This window comes from Artibeus jamaicensis, unplaced genomic scaffold (assembly GCF_021234435.1).
Source record: "Artibeus jamaicensis isolate MK-2021 breed Jamaican fruit bat unplaced genomic scaffold, CSHL_Jam_final contig_354, whole genome shotgun sequence".
Taxonomy (NCBI): Eukaryota; Metazoa; Chordata; class Mammalia; order Chiroptera; family Phyllostomidae; genus Artibeus; species Artibeus jamaicensis.
In genome coordinates, this window is record NW_026521803.1 from 46,055,793 (window position 1) to 46,071,872 (window position 16,080).

The window sequence follows — 16,080 nt, forward strand, 5'->3', positions numbered from 1 at the left end:
AATCACTGTAGTCTGACTCCTACTGGGTGACGTCGGATGAGTCACGGGGGTGGGAGATCGACAGCTACGCTTGGAAAATGTTTTTCTCTTCTCCCTCTTTTTTCTCTTCTTTTCCCCTTCCTCTGTTTTGAAAAGAATAAATGTCTATTGTTATTGTAAGAATGACAAAATTACTAAAAGAAATTACAAGAAAGGAAGTAAACATTCATCCAAAATTTCACTATCAAGAAATAGCTATCACCAACGTCTTCTGAACCTCACCCTGGGGATCTCTCCAGTGGGCAGAGGCAGTGACAAAGGGTAGGAGGAAGGGATGAAGGGAAGGAAAAGAAATCTTAGAAAAATTGAGTCAAAATGCATATTATTTATAAGTACAATTATTAACTTTAATTTGACTTGAATTTCATTGGCAAAGGAACCCTGTGGAATGGAGTGACATAGGAAGGGTCACTGAATTGTGACTGGTCGGTGACCCTCAGGTAAAAGCTGAGCCTGTGAAAGGTCAGAGGGAGTTGGAGTCATTACGATCAAGGCTAAAAGCACATTTCAGCTTCAGACTGTTTTCCCATCTTGTGAAAAGCTCGTTCGGAAACCCTAGTTCCATATTTAAATGTACACATTGCTTTGGGCGCTAGGTTTGCTTTGAAACTCTCTCCACTTATGAGTAATATTGTACTCCCCCAAAGTTCTCTAAGGCACAATATTCTGGGTTATTTATTGCATCTTTGGGAAGATTCATTTGTAGCCTGGAGTACTGAAAAACGATGTCAAATATGAAATTATTTTATTGCACTTTGTTTTCACTGCAAGTGTCTAGAATTTTGGCATTATCCGTTCAGAATTTCGAACGTTACGGGAAGATGTCTGACGGGGAGCTGCTTTTCCCCAGGTTGGAGAACGAGTTTTATTTTCTCCCTGGAAAGCCCATTTGCTTTTTAAAATCACTGGTGTCTGGTATTTCCATCAGGATGTGTCTTTCTATCACTCTCTAATGCCTGAGTGTTTTTCACAAATTGAATCGTGGTTTCACAGAAGTAAAAGAGATATTTGTGATTATCTAGCCAAGCAATTTCCAACCTTTTATAGTGTAAGGTTTCTTTTAAAAACACAAGTAATTACCAGAATTTCATACAAGAGTAATTGTACTCTTAGTACATATTAATATAAAAAGTGTTATATGAGAAAAGAGAAAATTACCGACCAATGTCTCTCACGAAGACACAAAAATCCTCAATAAAATATAAGCAAATAACACCCAGCATGTTTAAAAAGAATTGTACATCATAAGTAGTAGGGTTATTTATTCCAGAAATGCAAGGCTGGGTCTGCAATCCATGTAATCGACCATAATCACTGGCTATTCAAAAAATAGGATTATAATTGACATAGAAGAAGCCTTTGACAAAATCCAACTCCTATTCATGATTAAAAACTCTCAGCAAATTGGGAATAGAGGGGAGCTCTCTCAACTTGATAAGTAGTTTCTACAAGAAGTCCTACAGCTGACACCACAGTTAAAGGAGAAAGGCTGAACGCTTTCCTCCTCAGATCAGCAGAAAGGCGAGGATGTCTGCTCTTATTCACGTGGGTAGGTAGCCACTGCAATAAAGCAAGAGAAAGAAATAAAAGGCATAAGATCAGAAAGGAAGAATTGCATTTGCAGCTGATATAATTGTCTGCCTGGAAAAGCCCAAGGAATCTACAAAAAACTTCTCGAAGTAAAAAAGTAATTTCAATAATGTTACAGGATGCAAGATCAGCACATGAAATACAAAGTGAAAAAAACGTGTCATCAAATCAATTACACAGGTAAATGTTTCTATTTTTATTAACCATAGCACAGTTACATGCTTCAAGACTAGTAACACACAGAGTGAGACATGTAACTTAATCAGTCTACAGGCCATGCTATTGCAAACTCAGCTTGACTGTTGAAATTTCGGAGCCTCCGTATGTGACGTTATGGGACCTGGTTGCAGCCCTGACGTGAGGGTCTTGACCACGGTGGAGAAGTTACTGAGCTGAGTCCCCAGACTTACACACCCCCTTTCTTCCCCCCACATTTCCAGCAGTTTCTTATCATGATCATACTTTTAGGGAATACTGAATAAAATTTGTCTTGAGTTCAAGAGTGCTTTTTCATATTGTCTGGTCTACAGTAGACCCTCGTGTCCAAGTTTGTGGTGCTGCAAAGGGCTGGGGAGCACCTTCATTTTCTTTTCACTTCCTGTCCTGGTCGTTTATTCAGCGAGAGGCGGCTCCATGCTGCCCTTGGCCTACATACAGAGGTTCGTGTGGTTTTCCCCGTATTTACAGGAGAAAAGGTCTTGATCCATAGGAGTCGTCATCCATCGTCAAGATATATACATATATTTGCTGGTGCTCACACATCATCTTTTTTTAAATTTTAAAAAAATTTCTATTTATCTTTAGAGGGGGAGGGAAGGAGAGAGGAAGAGAAATATCAGTGTATGGTTGCCTCTCATGCGTCCCTGCTGGGAACTGGCCTGCAACCCAGGCGTGTGCCCTGACTGGGAATCGAACCGTGATACTCCGGTTCACAGGCCCATGTTCAATCCACTGAGCTACACCAGCCAGGGAATTTTTTAAAAACATTTAAAAATTTTATTTATAGAGGGGAAGGGAGAGAGAAAGAGAGGGAGAGAAACATCAATGTGTGGCTGCTTCTCACGCCCCCTGCTGGGGACCTGGCCTGTAACCCAGGCATGTGCCCTGACTGGGAATCGAACGGGCCACCCTTTGGTTCCCAGGAGACCAACCCACTGAGCCACACCAGCCAGGGCTCTGTGTGCGACAGACACAGGTGCTGCCCTGCTCCCTCTGAGGTCCACTTCAGGGACGGGCGTGTGCCGCAGTCTCTTACCCGGACCGGCTTTCTGAGGGCTGCCTCTTGAGAAACGATGTCATTCAGAGAAGGGGGAGAGAGGGAACGATGAAAAGCCCAGGACTTTCGTGTCTAGACAGCACGATGAGGACTCTCCGGGCTCAGCACGTTGGAGGACGGGCCATCCGTGTTCTCAGACACATTACTGAATCCTCCCCAAACTGGAGAGCATGTTGAGACGGTTTGTGCTGAATGTGGATGAGGCTGCAGTATGTCTCTCCTACTACAGTGAGTTTCACAAATGTCGGTGCAGGACCAACAATGTGCTCATTTCCATCACAGTTCGAGGGCATACACACACACACACACACACACACACACACACACACGAGTGTGTGTGCAGACATTTGTTCTCTCGCTGGAGTCATTTGAATCGTTTACAGTGAATAGTCTCCTATGGCTTCTCCCAGAAGGTAGTGATTTTAGATTTTAGAAAGTGAAGGACGTTAGAGGAATCCATACACAGGAAGCAGTCAGCTTATTTCAGCCAACGGCGCCGCCATCGAAGCCCCACGGCTGAGGGTTAGTAACTGTCCCCCAGGCTGTGCAGAGTCAGACTTCAGTTCCAAACCTGCATGGAACCCCTGGGTGACATCGGACATCGTGCAGGGGTGCCGGTCACCCCACTGTCCCCGCAGTGGGCACACCACGCCGCACCGCCCACCAGTGCAGCCGGGGGTGGGTGGGAGGAGGCCGCCCCAGCTGAAAATTGGGCACTCTTATAAGGAGAGAGTTAGGACGGCTCTGATTTCAGGCATATTTGGTGTCATGACTTTTCCTTTACGGAATAATGGCCTCGAAGGTGACAGTAGCACTGTTTTGGACAGTGCACTGAGATTCTGTTCTTCAAACCGGGAGAGTAGATTGGCCCCAAAAGGCCTCAGTGTAGTCCGTCGTTTGCAGACACAGGCTGCCGTGTTAAGCTAAAGTCAGAGGCCGAACAAAAGTCTCGAGAAATAATATATTCGAGTGCCCGCTTCCACCCGTAGACTGCTAATGGCAGATCCAGTTTTATCTCAATATCAGCTCAAACTGAAGAAAGCAAGTAACCAACTCTCAGGTCTTGGGGTCGGACACCAGGCTCATCCTGCCAAGTGTCCCTACGTCTCAGAACTGGGGTAGTGAGACCCCGACATACCGGCTCATTTGCGTGAAGACACTCAGCTGGTTCCCTCTTGGCTGTTTGTGAAATATCAGGCAAAAGGCTGGTTGCTATGGTTACAGTGATGCATGAACCCGGTGGTGTCTGTCCTGTGGAGCGTCCAGCCTCCCAGGAGCACCACACACTGACCAGGAAGCCCCAGCGCGGTGAGTAGGACAGAGGCCACCAGGAGACAGGCAGGGTGCGAGGACAGGGTGACACAGGTCTGGGGGACAGGGAGCACTCCCGGGCCGGGAGAGCAGGCCCGCAGTGGGTGCAGGCAGGGAACTGGCGCAGGCGCAGGTGGTGGCTGAACACCACCCAGCTGGCGGGGGGTGGGGGAGGACACTGGGGCCGGAAGGTTGAAATGGGGACAGCCTCACAGGGATTGGGCCCGCTGAGGTGAGAGGCCGGGTGCTGTGGAGTTCGCGGGCAGGGATGGCTGTGAAGGAGCTTGTCCTTTTGGCACTTAACTTTTGGGGTTTTTGTTTTGTTTTGCTTTGCTTTGTTTTGGCCTGTAAAACATGATCGGTGGACCTCTGAGAGCTACGCTTGGGCTTTAAGCCCTGCCGCCGCTTCTCACCGGTCTGACACCTGCCGTGACACTTCGGGTTGGTTTCGGCTGCTAATATGTCATTAAAACCAAAAGAAACTTTAAGTTTTGAGGAAAAAAAGATCCCGGTCTGGGAACAAGGAACATTGGGTTATACAATTTTCGTATTCTTGAGTTCCTTTTAATAATAAAGTGCGGTGCTCTCACTTAATACTTTCAAAAATTGTCCATCCTAACAATGGTTACTGAACAACCCAGCACTCGTGATTCACAACGAGTGTGTAGTTAAAATGTCCTGGTTGTCTGCAACGTATGATGCTCACGGCATCCGGCCAGAGCGCACTCAGTGCAGAAGACAGGTGTGGATGAAGAGAAAGACACTGCGCAGCTCCGGTTACCGGGGGCATGTGGCAGTGTGGGGACCACAGGTGCGGTCTCATCCTCCTGAGTTCCATGCCCCCCACACTTCCAGCCCCCCTGCCCCGCCCTCACCTGCCCCCCTCCCCACATCTGCCCCGAACCTCACTGGTTGGAACATCATCCACTGTCTGGATTGGTGCCTGGTGTTTACAGATCATTTAAATTTCCAGTTAACTTTTGATGTGTGTTTGTTTCACGTCACCAACTCTCCAAAGACTCAATCATTTCTATCACTTCCTCCTGCGGGCCCTCCTGTAGTTGGAGAAGGAATTAGCAAGGACAGGCAGAAAGCAGCAGGAACGGGGCTAAATCACTTGAACTCTGTCAATTTGCTGTACCTTTGACATAATTGGAATATTCCAGTCTAGTGTGCATCTCTTAAATTGGCTAACGTCTTTTTCGCTGTCACATCCATAGGACCCCTGGGTGCCGCCGTGCGCTCAGGAAAACACTGAAGCTGAACCCTGTTCGTCTGCATAAAGAACAGGCTGTGACAAGAGTTTGCACAAAGCAGAACCTTAACAAGAGTCCAGCACTTTTCTGTGCGTGCGTGTGCATGCATGCTCACTACTGTGAACACATGTGGCACACTCACATTGTACCGACAGTTTTAAAAGACAAGCTGGCAAGGAATCATATATCATTTTTATGTTCCTTTTTGTGCTTTAATGCATTTCCAAATTAAGTTAATAAATAATAATTTTCTAATTAGAAGAGCATCCTGTCTGTTCCCTTTTAAAAACAGAAAGCTGATCTGGAAGCAGAATTTCATGTTGCGGTATGGTGTTAGTTTACACTTCTATTTATATGTCTGCAAACACTTTGCCTATGTCTGAAATAAGGATAATGGAAGAGGAATATGCAAGGATGCTCCCATCTCCTCCAGCGTGAAGATATCATCCAGCCCTTTAATGTGCAAATAGGAGCAGGTGGGAGCGCTTCCTGGCTGGACCGCAGGTGGTAACGTGCCTCCCTCTCCCTCCCTCTGTCCCTCCACTCCTGTCTTTCTAACCTCGCCCCTTCGCCAACCAGCTCCCTGAACCTTCTCAAGAGCACACAGGTGGTCCTCCGCACTCAAAGACCTGCTTTGGGGCAGTGCGTCTGACTGATGAGACGCCTCCTGTCTCCGACTCCGCTGCCCAGACCAGTCTGCGGGCTCCTGCTCGGCATCCGGGGTCCTCCAGACCCTGAGGCACTGAGACACAGGCGCCCCTCAGGTCTGGGCCCAGCACTACCGGGCTGTGTGTCCTGGTGGGACATGGTCTAAGACCAGGGGTTACAGAACGACTCACAGTGGGGGAACATGAGGGGCTGAGCTGGGCACCCTGGAGGGCAGGTAGCGGAGGCCACCCCAGGGCGCCCCCTCTCCACCTCTGGCTCCGGTCTTGCTGAGGAATTGGCGGTTGTGGACACCCCCTTAGAGGAAGCCACGGAATATTTCTAAAGAGAAATCATCCTCAGTGAGAGAACTCCCTCCACCCCCCCAAAATGATGCCTATCCATCCAATTACATACACAGTTTAGCACCTCATGGTTTTTTAAATATTTTAAATGTGATTTTATTTCCTATTGTTTTTTAAATGTGTCCATTACAGTTGACATTCACTCTTATTTTGTATTAGTTCCGCATAATGGGCACACATCTGTACAAGGTGTTGCACATAGTGGGTACACATCTATACAGGGTGTTGCACATAGTGGGCACACATCCATACAGGGTTGTCCGCATAGTGGGCACACATCCATACAGGGTGTTCCGCATAGTGGGCACACATCCATACAGGGTGTTCACATAGTGGGCACACATCCATACAGGGTGTTCACATAGTGGGCACACATCCATAAAGGGTGTTGCACATAGTGGGCACACATCCATACAGGGTTGTCTGCATAGTGGGCACACATCCATACAGGGTTGTCCGCATAGTGAGCACATATCTATACAGTTTATGAAACGTTCCCCCTATAAGCCTGGTACCTAACTGACACCACACATAGGTATTACAGTATGGACATTACATTTTTAACTTCTAAGAGCAGTTTTATGTCCACAGTGACACTATACAGAGGTTTCCTGCACACCCTCTGCCCCACTCATGCGGAGCCTGCCCCCCATTGTCCATGCCCCCCACTAGACAGAGCATTTGTCACCCTGAAGGGTCCCGCACGGACCTGCCACCCTCTCCCAGAGTCCATGCGGGGCACAGGGTTCTGTCTGGTGCTGGGCGAAGCGGCTTCTACTGCAGGATCATTTCTGAGTCCAGTGCCGCAGGATTCTTTTCCTGTTACGGAAGAGAATTCCGTGTCCTGCTATGACACAGATGGACAGATGGACGGTTTTGTAACAACTCCCTGAATTGGACGCCTTATCATGGAGAGCACAGAGGAGCCATGCTGGCCGCAGAGGAGCTAAGAAGGCGCCCCTCCCCGGTCACAACACTCTCCGTGGGCCTGGCAGGGACCTGGATGAAGGGACAGGTGTGTGTGGAAGGACGGCCCCTCTGTCCCTGCCACCAGCCCCCGGTGTGGCGCGGCCTGTCCCTCGGCGACTGTGGGCTCCACTTTACATGAAAAGTAGGGCCGCTCGTCCCCCAATTCTCTCCACCTTGAACATTGGAGGACTTTACAGTTTATTTATCGCTATAAAAACAAAATTCCCAGAAGAGTGGTGCCCTAACTACTGGTTTATTGTGTCGCTCATTCGATGACAAACGCACCTTAACGTTTAACTTGCCTCTAGTACCAGGCTTTCGTTCCCGGTGGTCCAGGACACAGAGAAAGGCCGGCTTCTACCAAGGCCACGGGCCATAACCAGGCTCTTTGCCTGCCTCCCAGCAGCACGTGGTGTTATTAGATTTTTAAAGAAACTGTAGCGGTCTCTGTCGGGGGTCTGTAGCCCGCAGGCACTTACGAACTTCTCTGTACCCAGGAGGTGTGCACTTACCTAATTGCTGTATGAATTAAAGCTGAGTTAAGATGCAAATAAACTGTGGCCAGACCCCCTGGGATATGTTAGTTTGCATAACTGGGAAGTTCTAATGTATTTTACCAACTCGTTTTCACACTTTAAGTTGTCACAGCTGCGTTGGGTGAACGTTACTTTTCCGTGCTCATAGTCCCTGGACCTCTGCCCGGGGCGGCAGGTTAGCTGCGTTTTTCTGAACAGAACACAGTAGGCCAGGTGGGAATCACAAAAGAATCTGTGAGTGATACATCCATTTGTCCCCTGTGGGATTTTGGAGGGTGTTTGACATGGTATTCGTGTGGGAAGATGCCTCTTTCTGGCCAGTGCCTCCACCCCCGAGTCTAAACCCCGGAGTCCACATCCCGGAGTCTGCACCACCCCCTCCCCAGACGCGGGTCAGCATCAGAGCGCATGCGCCAGCCCGAGGTGGCCGCCCACCGGGAGCTGGAAGTGGGGCTGCCCGCGGCTCGGAGCCGGCATGGGGGGCATGTGTACCAGTCCTCGGCCCCTGCTGTCTGTGACCTGAGACGGCAGCCTTGAGCCACTGGCTGCCTGCTTGCTGAGACTCCGTGACACACACATTTGCGTCTCCACCGGCCTTGGCTCAGCTCTGAAACAAGTCTCGGATGGAGCTGCAGCCTGTGCACGGGGTGGCGCCGCGGGAAGCCGAGGACGACAAGCCAGCGCGGCCGGACTTCGGGGCATCCTGGGAACCTCAGTGCAGTGACGGGCAGAGCTGCCCCAGAGAAACGTGATGGCCGATTTTTAAACCTTAAAAACAAGTGTGCGTACTTCCTGTGGGTTTAAATATATGCTTAACACATTACGTATGTTTTGCGCATCAGATATATATTAGTAACATACAATTTAAAATACAGCTAACATTAATTATTATTCATATTCAGTTACATATTGATATAACATATTCAAATACTTAGCACACAAACCACTCACTGCATTAAATATTCACGGTCAAAATACATTAGCAATATTTAAGAACAAATACACTGGGTACATTTAACACGCCTATGCATGTAGACCTCTAACACGCACAGGTGGGTAAACACGCACAAGCATGTAAAGGCACACGCATGCCGACTTGGCTCCTCCCTGGTCCGGGGAGAACAGAAAGCTCCTTCCCACAGCCCTGGCCGCTGGCAAAGACTATTTTGGAGTGTCCCCTGTGTTTTCCGCCGTGATGGGACACGACCATGGGCAGTCAGAGGAGTGGGGATGGTGTGGACACGCCCTCCCGCCCCCGAGTCGAGAGCACGGGGGAGCACGGGCCCGTGGTGCTGGAGACGGCGCTGAAACCCGCCCTGCTCACAAACGAGCTGCCCGCCGGGCCCACTCTCTAGAAACAGGGGCGATGCCTGGTAAGGAAGAACTCAGCGAGCACTTTTGGAGAGGACAGTGACATGAAGTCCAAGTCTCCGTGTCCCTGTGTCGATGTCACGGGGTCACAGCCCCCCGTGTCGGGGCCTCGGAGCCGAGTGGCTGCGGCAGAACGGGGGCTGGCAGAGCCCGACGCATCCGCTGTACAGCTCTTCACAGACGAGTCCCCCGACCCCGCGCCCGTGGTCCTCGGTAGCAGGCCGGAGTGCCACCCGCCCAACCGTGGCTAAGGTACGTTCTGGATGTGACGTGAGCCAGGGGCTGAGCCTTGCCCTCACTGAGCCCTTCGTCGAGAATGAGGCTCATCCAGTGGCTGTAAGGGAGGGGGTGTCACCGACCAGGGCAGAGCCTCTGGACTCCTTGGGACGAGGTGGGAAAAAAATGCGCATTTGGTGTTGCTGGCGGAGGGTCTGTGAGCGGCACCAGTCCCCGTGGTTTGATCACGTGGTTGGATCTTTCGGGGGGCTTCTCCAGTTTCCGTCCCGTAGTTCCGTTGATTTTGGGGGTAGTGTTGTGGGCTTACCCATTGCCTTTTAGCTCCATCAGGTTTATTCCTCTCGGAGTTTGAGGCTCTGTTGCTGTTTTCGTTCCATGCAGGATCACGTGATTTACTGGTATTTGATCCCTTTACCGTTTTCCAACTTCTTGCTAAAACATTTCTAATTCTTAATCCACTGAATCTCAAGACCTTGGGCAAGTGGCCCACGCAGGCCTGTTGAAGGAACAGCCCTCAGAAAGACCAGGATGTGGTTTACTTAGTAAGACCCAGTGGTGCCCACATTTTGGGAGCGGGTGTGATTAATGGTAGCAGATGGTTTCGGGTGTGTTTCCCTCCTGTGACTGCTGATATCACACACTGGGGGCGTAAAACATTATAAATTTACTTCTGGAGCCCAGGAGTCTGAAATCAGGGTTGGCAGGCCTGAGCCCACCTCCCCAGGCTCTGGGCCAGGGGCGGGACCCTTCCTGCGCCTCCCAGGCGGGTGCTCGTGGGCACGTGGCCGCCTCCCTCTAATCTCTGCCTCTGTCTTCACGTGGTTCCTCTTCTTCTCCACCTGTGTCTCTTATAAGGGAACTTGTCACTGGAGTTCAGACCCACCCAGATAGTCCTAGATGATCTCACCTTGAAATCCGTATTATATCAGTTAAAATCTTTTCCGTTCCAAATAAAGTCACATTCACAGGCTTGGGGAATTAGAACATAACCATAGCTCTTTAACTCACCACACTACCCATCAATAAACCCCCTGCCTGGGTCAACCCCTTGAACAGTGCACTAAGCAGAAGACATACGTCTACCAGCGTCTCCTGTGACCTTGAAGCCCAGAACTGGGGTCCGAGGGGGAGAGGGCCTGGGATGGTGGTGTGGTCACCACTTCCGTGCCCGGCCCTCACACCACCGCCTGTCTCAGAAAACGCCGAGTTCCGGGGCAGGCCGCCATGAGTCGGCGGGAGAGGCAGCGGGAGAGGCAGCACTGCCCATGTATAATGCGAGTCCTCGTTTTTCCCTAAAAAATTTGGGCAAAAAGGTGAGTATTATACATGACAAAATACGGTCACCAGGTTTTAATTTCTCACAATCCAGGCAAATATTGTTTCGTAAACTGTTCTAACCTATTGGATTTAGCTCTTTACTGGGGAAAAAAAACCAGTCTGAGTGCTGATTGTCTTTAAAAACCAATTGGTTTAAGGCGTCTCCTCCTAAACTGAAGCGAAAGGAACAGCCAGCTGCCGCGGTGGCAGGAAGCGGGTGGGTGACTTAAGGAGCCTCGGATCCTTGTGGTGTTGTTATGAACCAGAGATACGACAAATCACCTGTACGATACACGTGAGCACAAAGCCATCACACCTGCCTTTCAGTCTGTCCCCGCACTAACTAGACGGTGTTGTTCTGGGTCTCTGGGTCTCCTGGGGACAGTGACACTTCATTTGTGCCGGGTCAGCTGTGCCCTGTGCAGAGCAGCACTGATCTCTCTCTCTCTTTCTCTCTCTCATGAAGTCACTTCCCCCCTTTAGCAGATATTCTATGTTTAAAATTTTCCTTAAATATGCTGATTCGATTTGGGTAATGGTCTTGCTTTATCTAATTATTCAGTGAAAATCCAAAACTCTGCTAGGGTTCATCCGTCAGTCTGGCTGACCCACGGCCAAGGCAGAGATGGTGTTTGCATAATAATTCAGTGACTCCAGGACCATTGTAAATGCCAGCCCAGAAGATCTGTTTTTGAAATACCCAGGGGCTTTTTTGAGTCCCCAGCTCAGTTACAAAGGATGCCATGAACTCTGGTTCCGATGTAATTGATAATTCAGTGACGAATGGATATCCTTTGCTCAGCACTTATTGGCTCTTCCCTCTAATGCAGTCGTGGGGCCCGCTCTCATGTATCATTTTGCCAAGTCACATCGGTGCCCCCATCAGAGAAGTAAAAGGCAAATGGTGATTAAACCATTGCTGTGGGTCCGATGGGGGCCCACGTTGATGTGCCCCAGACAGAATTAGCTTTCGCTCGTTCTTGCGCCCCAGCCCCTTTCCCCGCATTGTAGGGGAGCCACATCAGAGTCCAAGTGTGCGCTCTGGTGCGGAGACCCGAAATGCACTCCACCCAATTTTATCTTTTTCTCTTATCTTCAACTCTACATTATGAGACAAACAAAAAAAATGGACTTAATTGATTAGACAAGTCTTGTGTTTAGAAAACATGGTGCAGAAAACACATCTAGTCCCACGTACCTCCCTCTCCCCACGGTCTCTGCTGTTGCTGTCTTGCCTCTGTGTGGCATACAGCCCACACCCGATGCTGACAGATCATCACTGACCAACGTCCACAGGTGACGTCAGGGTCCCGCTCAGTGCTGCACAGGTCAGTGGGTTTCGGCAAATGTATGAAGACACGTACCCACTAGTACAGTACCGTACGGAGCATTGCAACTGCCCTAGAAATGCCCGAGGCTCCATCTATCCGTCCTTCTCGCCTACAGCCCCTGGCCACCGCTCACCTCTTTATTATCTCCATACTTTTGCCTTTTCTAGGATTTCCCATAGTTGGAACCATTTGGGACGCAGCCTTTCGTTCGGACCGACTCTTTTTCTTAGTGAAATCAGGGATGTTTGCTTCAGCTCATTTTGTGGTGGATACCTAGCTCCTTTCTTTTGTTTCAAAGAACAAAGAAGTCTTTGTCAAGACTTCTTTTGTCATGACTTCTCTTGTTTCTGGATGTACTGATTTGCTTTTCCATTCTGTGAAGATGCCGACAGTCGTCTTGATTGCTTCCAAAATTTGGCAAGTGCGAATAAGGCCGTACGCAGGTTTTTTGTGTGGACATGAGTTTTCAACCCACTTGGATAGATACCATGGAGCTGAATTTTATCGTGCAAGTACAATTAATTTTGTAAGAAACTGTCAAATGGTCTTCCAAAGGGGCTGCATCATTTCACATTCCCACCGACAATGAGTGAGAATTCTTGTTGCTCCACATCCTTGACAGCATTTGGTGCTGTCGGTGTTCTGGAGTTTAGCCACTTTAACAAATTTGTAGTAGTGTCTCATTTTAATTTGCATTTTATTGACACGTGGCTTGGAACATCTTTTCCTATCCTTATTGCCATTTGTACGTCTTTTTGGGTAAAGTGTTTGTTAAAGTCTTTGGCCTAATTCATAATGGGGTCGTTTGTTTTCTTATTATTGGGTTCTGAAAGAACTTTGCATATTGTGACCCCATTCCTTTATAATATGTGTATTTTATAAATATTTTTACCCATTGAAAACTTCCAGTGTTTTATCTCCAGCACCTGTAGTATCACAGCTCATGGTTTGTTCCCAATAGAAGTTGACGTAGGAAATGTACACACCTTTCCTTTCCACTCTGAGGTGCAAGCAGTAGGTCATTATTATTTTTAATGCCTTTATTGGGGTGTGACTGATGTACCAAAATGCACATAGTTAATGCATACAATGTGATGAGTTTAGACCTACCCACACAGTTGTGAAATCATCGCCACAATCAAAACAATAAACACACCCGTCACACCCCAAAGTCCCCTGTGCCTCCTTTGATTGTGGCGTACGTTTAGCATGTGATCGACCCTCTCTTCAGTTAGGTTGGCGGTGTGGTTGTTGTGAGTTCACTAAGTAATTCAAAGTAAAGATGGCTAAACCAGCACTCACACATTCTTCCTTTCCAATGTAGTGCCTTTTATTTCTTTTTCTTGCCTAACTGCTGCGGCTACTGCTTCTAGTCCTAAGGTGAACAGAAATGGTGAGAGTGGGAATCCTTGCCTTGATACCGATCTCAGAGGAAAAAGTTTCTTTAGTCTTTCACTGCTGAGAGCAATGCTAACTGTGGGCTTATCCCTCACGGCTGCTGTTATGTGGAGCTCATTTCCCTCTAGCCTTAGTGTGTTGAATGTGTTTTTCATGAAAGGGTGTTGAATTTCGCCAACTTCTTGTGAGATACAAGTGACCCTTTCCCTGTAAAGCGCCCCCCGGTGGCCCTGATGTGTTTCCGTGTCAGTCCAAGAGTGTTTCAGATCCACTGTGGTTCGGGTCCTCTCTGCTGCCCCTCAGGGACGTTTCTGGGTCCTTTGGGTGGTCGATGTTGCCACTGGTACACACTGTGAGTGTTCAGACCAATATGACAAACAGAAAGACAAGTGGCAAAGGTCAGGCTGGGAGACGGGAAGCGTGGAAGAAAACCATGAGCAAACGCGCATCCCTGCAGCGACCACATCACTGAGAAAAAGTGACCCACTCCTCCCAGACTGATCGCCTGCTCTTTGGAGAAACGTCTTCCCTGCTTCCCGGCCCTCCAACAGGCCTGCAGCGTTGCTGTCGGCCTGCCTGTCCCACCTTTCCTGTGTTAACAGTCAGACCGGGACGAGTGCCGTTGTTTAAAAGTCTTATGAGGATCCTGTTTTTGGAGGTGAGTTATTTGATCCTAAGGAACGCAGGCTCCATTTGGCCTCACCTCAGATGAATTCAGTGGAACATGATTCAGAAACTTTTATGTGTTTTTTAATGGAAGACTAAGATTTATTTATTCGCTTCGAGCTTATGGTCTCAGATTGAATGCAGTCATTTTTTAAAATTCAGTTTTAAAGGGATGAGACCATCAACCATCCCTAAAAGCTAGAGTTTCCTGTGGCTCTTCCTGCTGGCCTTCTGGGGTGGGTGCAGGTGGAGGGCAGGACGCTCGGGGGTCCCGTGGGGAGGCGGCGGGGGCGGCGGCTGGCCAGGGGTCACTGAGTCACACATGCGGAGGAGCTCGGCCTTTAGGGTTCGGCCAGTGAAAGGTCATGAGCAGTTTCGATCTGGTCCGAGCTGTGTTTTAGGAGGCTCTCTCGGAGAGCACACGGTCAAATTGCTTCACAAAAAGTCTCAGCTAAAATAAAGCGTCGTAAAAAAACTCATTTTAATCTTAAACCTCAAAACAGTCAATATTTAAGCAAACAGCATAACTTTGAAATGCCAAATGGTGGTGAAGATAATCAGCGTGCAACCTGAGTGGCAGCTTCCTCTCCGCCCCGTCTGGCTGTACGTCAACAACCTGGAGCAAAAATCTTGCTATTCATTTTCTGTCATCTGGAAGCCAGTGTTTTTGCTTCATGGATTTATCCCTATTCGATGCGGGAAAGGCACAGCTATCGATTTGTCCACTGGGCTTTCCATTAGGATGTGGAAGCAGCATGGATTTCTAGTTTACACTTGGTGGGTGCCCCGGCAGAGGACTGAGTCAGCCCCGGGCTGGCCAGTTAGTCCCGCGTCGCAGAGGGACAGTAATCAGAGGGGACACAGGGCCCCACACATTTCGGTGATAACCCCCGCTGGGCGCGGGGAACTGGTGCAGGAGCAGTGACCTCCCTTTGGGAACAGTGACTCAGAACCGTCGGGGTGGGAGAGAGCGCTCCGAGCTGTGGTCTCACTGCGAGCAGTGTGGCCTCAGCGGCCAGTCAGGCCTGTGTGTGTGCTCATTTCACCCCTTGTCTCGAGATGTGGTTCAGCATTTCTCTTCAGTGACCCTGCTATGACCCTGCAAGCTGGAAAACACTGTCTCCCTCACTCTGGGTGGAGACCATTCCCGATAAACACCAGGCATCTGGCGCATCCCCCGTATATTTTGTACAAACGTGCATACTCTGAGTGTGCTCAGATCATGTGAGGTTCTCCCTGTGGCCCCAGCGGGCAGGGAGGCCGGTGAGGGTGTGGAGGAGACACTTGGCCCCGGCCTGGGCAGCGGGCGTGCCGAGGTCATAGGTGAGAACTCGGGATGCCGTTACACCGAATTTCAGAAAACGAGTACTTTGTTTTTTTTTTCATATAAGTGTGTCCCACGGTACATTTGGCATGTAGTTGTACTAAAAAGTGTTCTTTCCTTTACTGAAAATCAGATTTAGTGGGGTGTTCTGTACCTGACGACCCTACTAGTCGGTTATATTGAAAGACTGTTATTTTTCCCTTTTTTTGGCTCTCCAAAGGTCTTATTATTTTCTCCAGAGTATCACGCTGTGTTTGGTGGCAAAAAAGGAGCCGGAATGATGGTCTGAGCGTAAAACACCCCTAATTGCCTGAGATGCTGTTTGTTCCCATTTCCAAAAATGGGACGAGGACACAGGTTTGCATTTTCTCCCGGTTCGATGGGTTAATAAACATAATTTGACTGGGGAAGTGCCCGCCATGTTATTACTACCATACTGTCCACTGTTT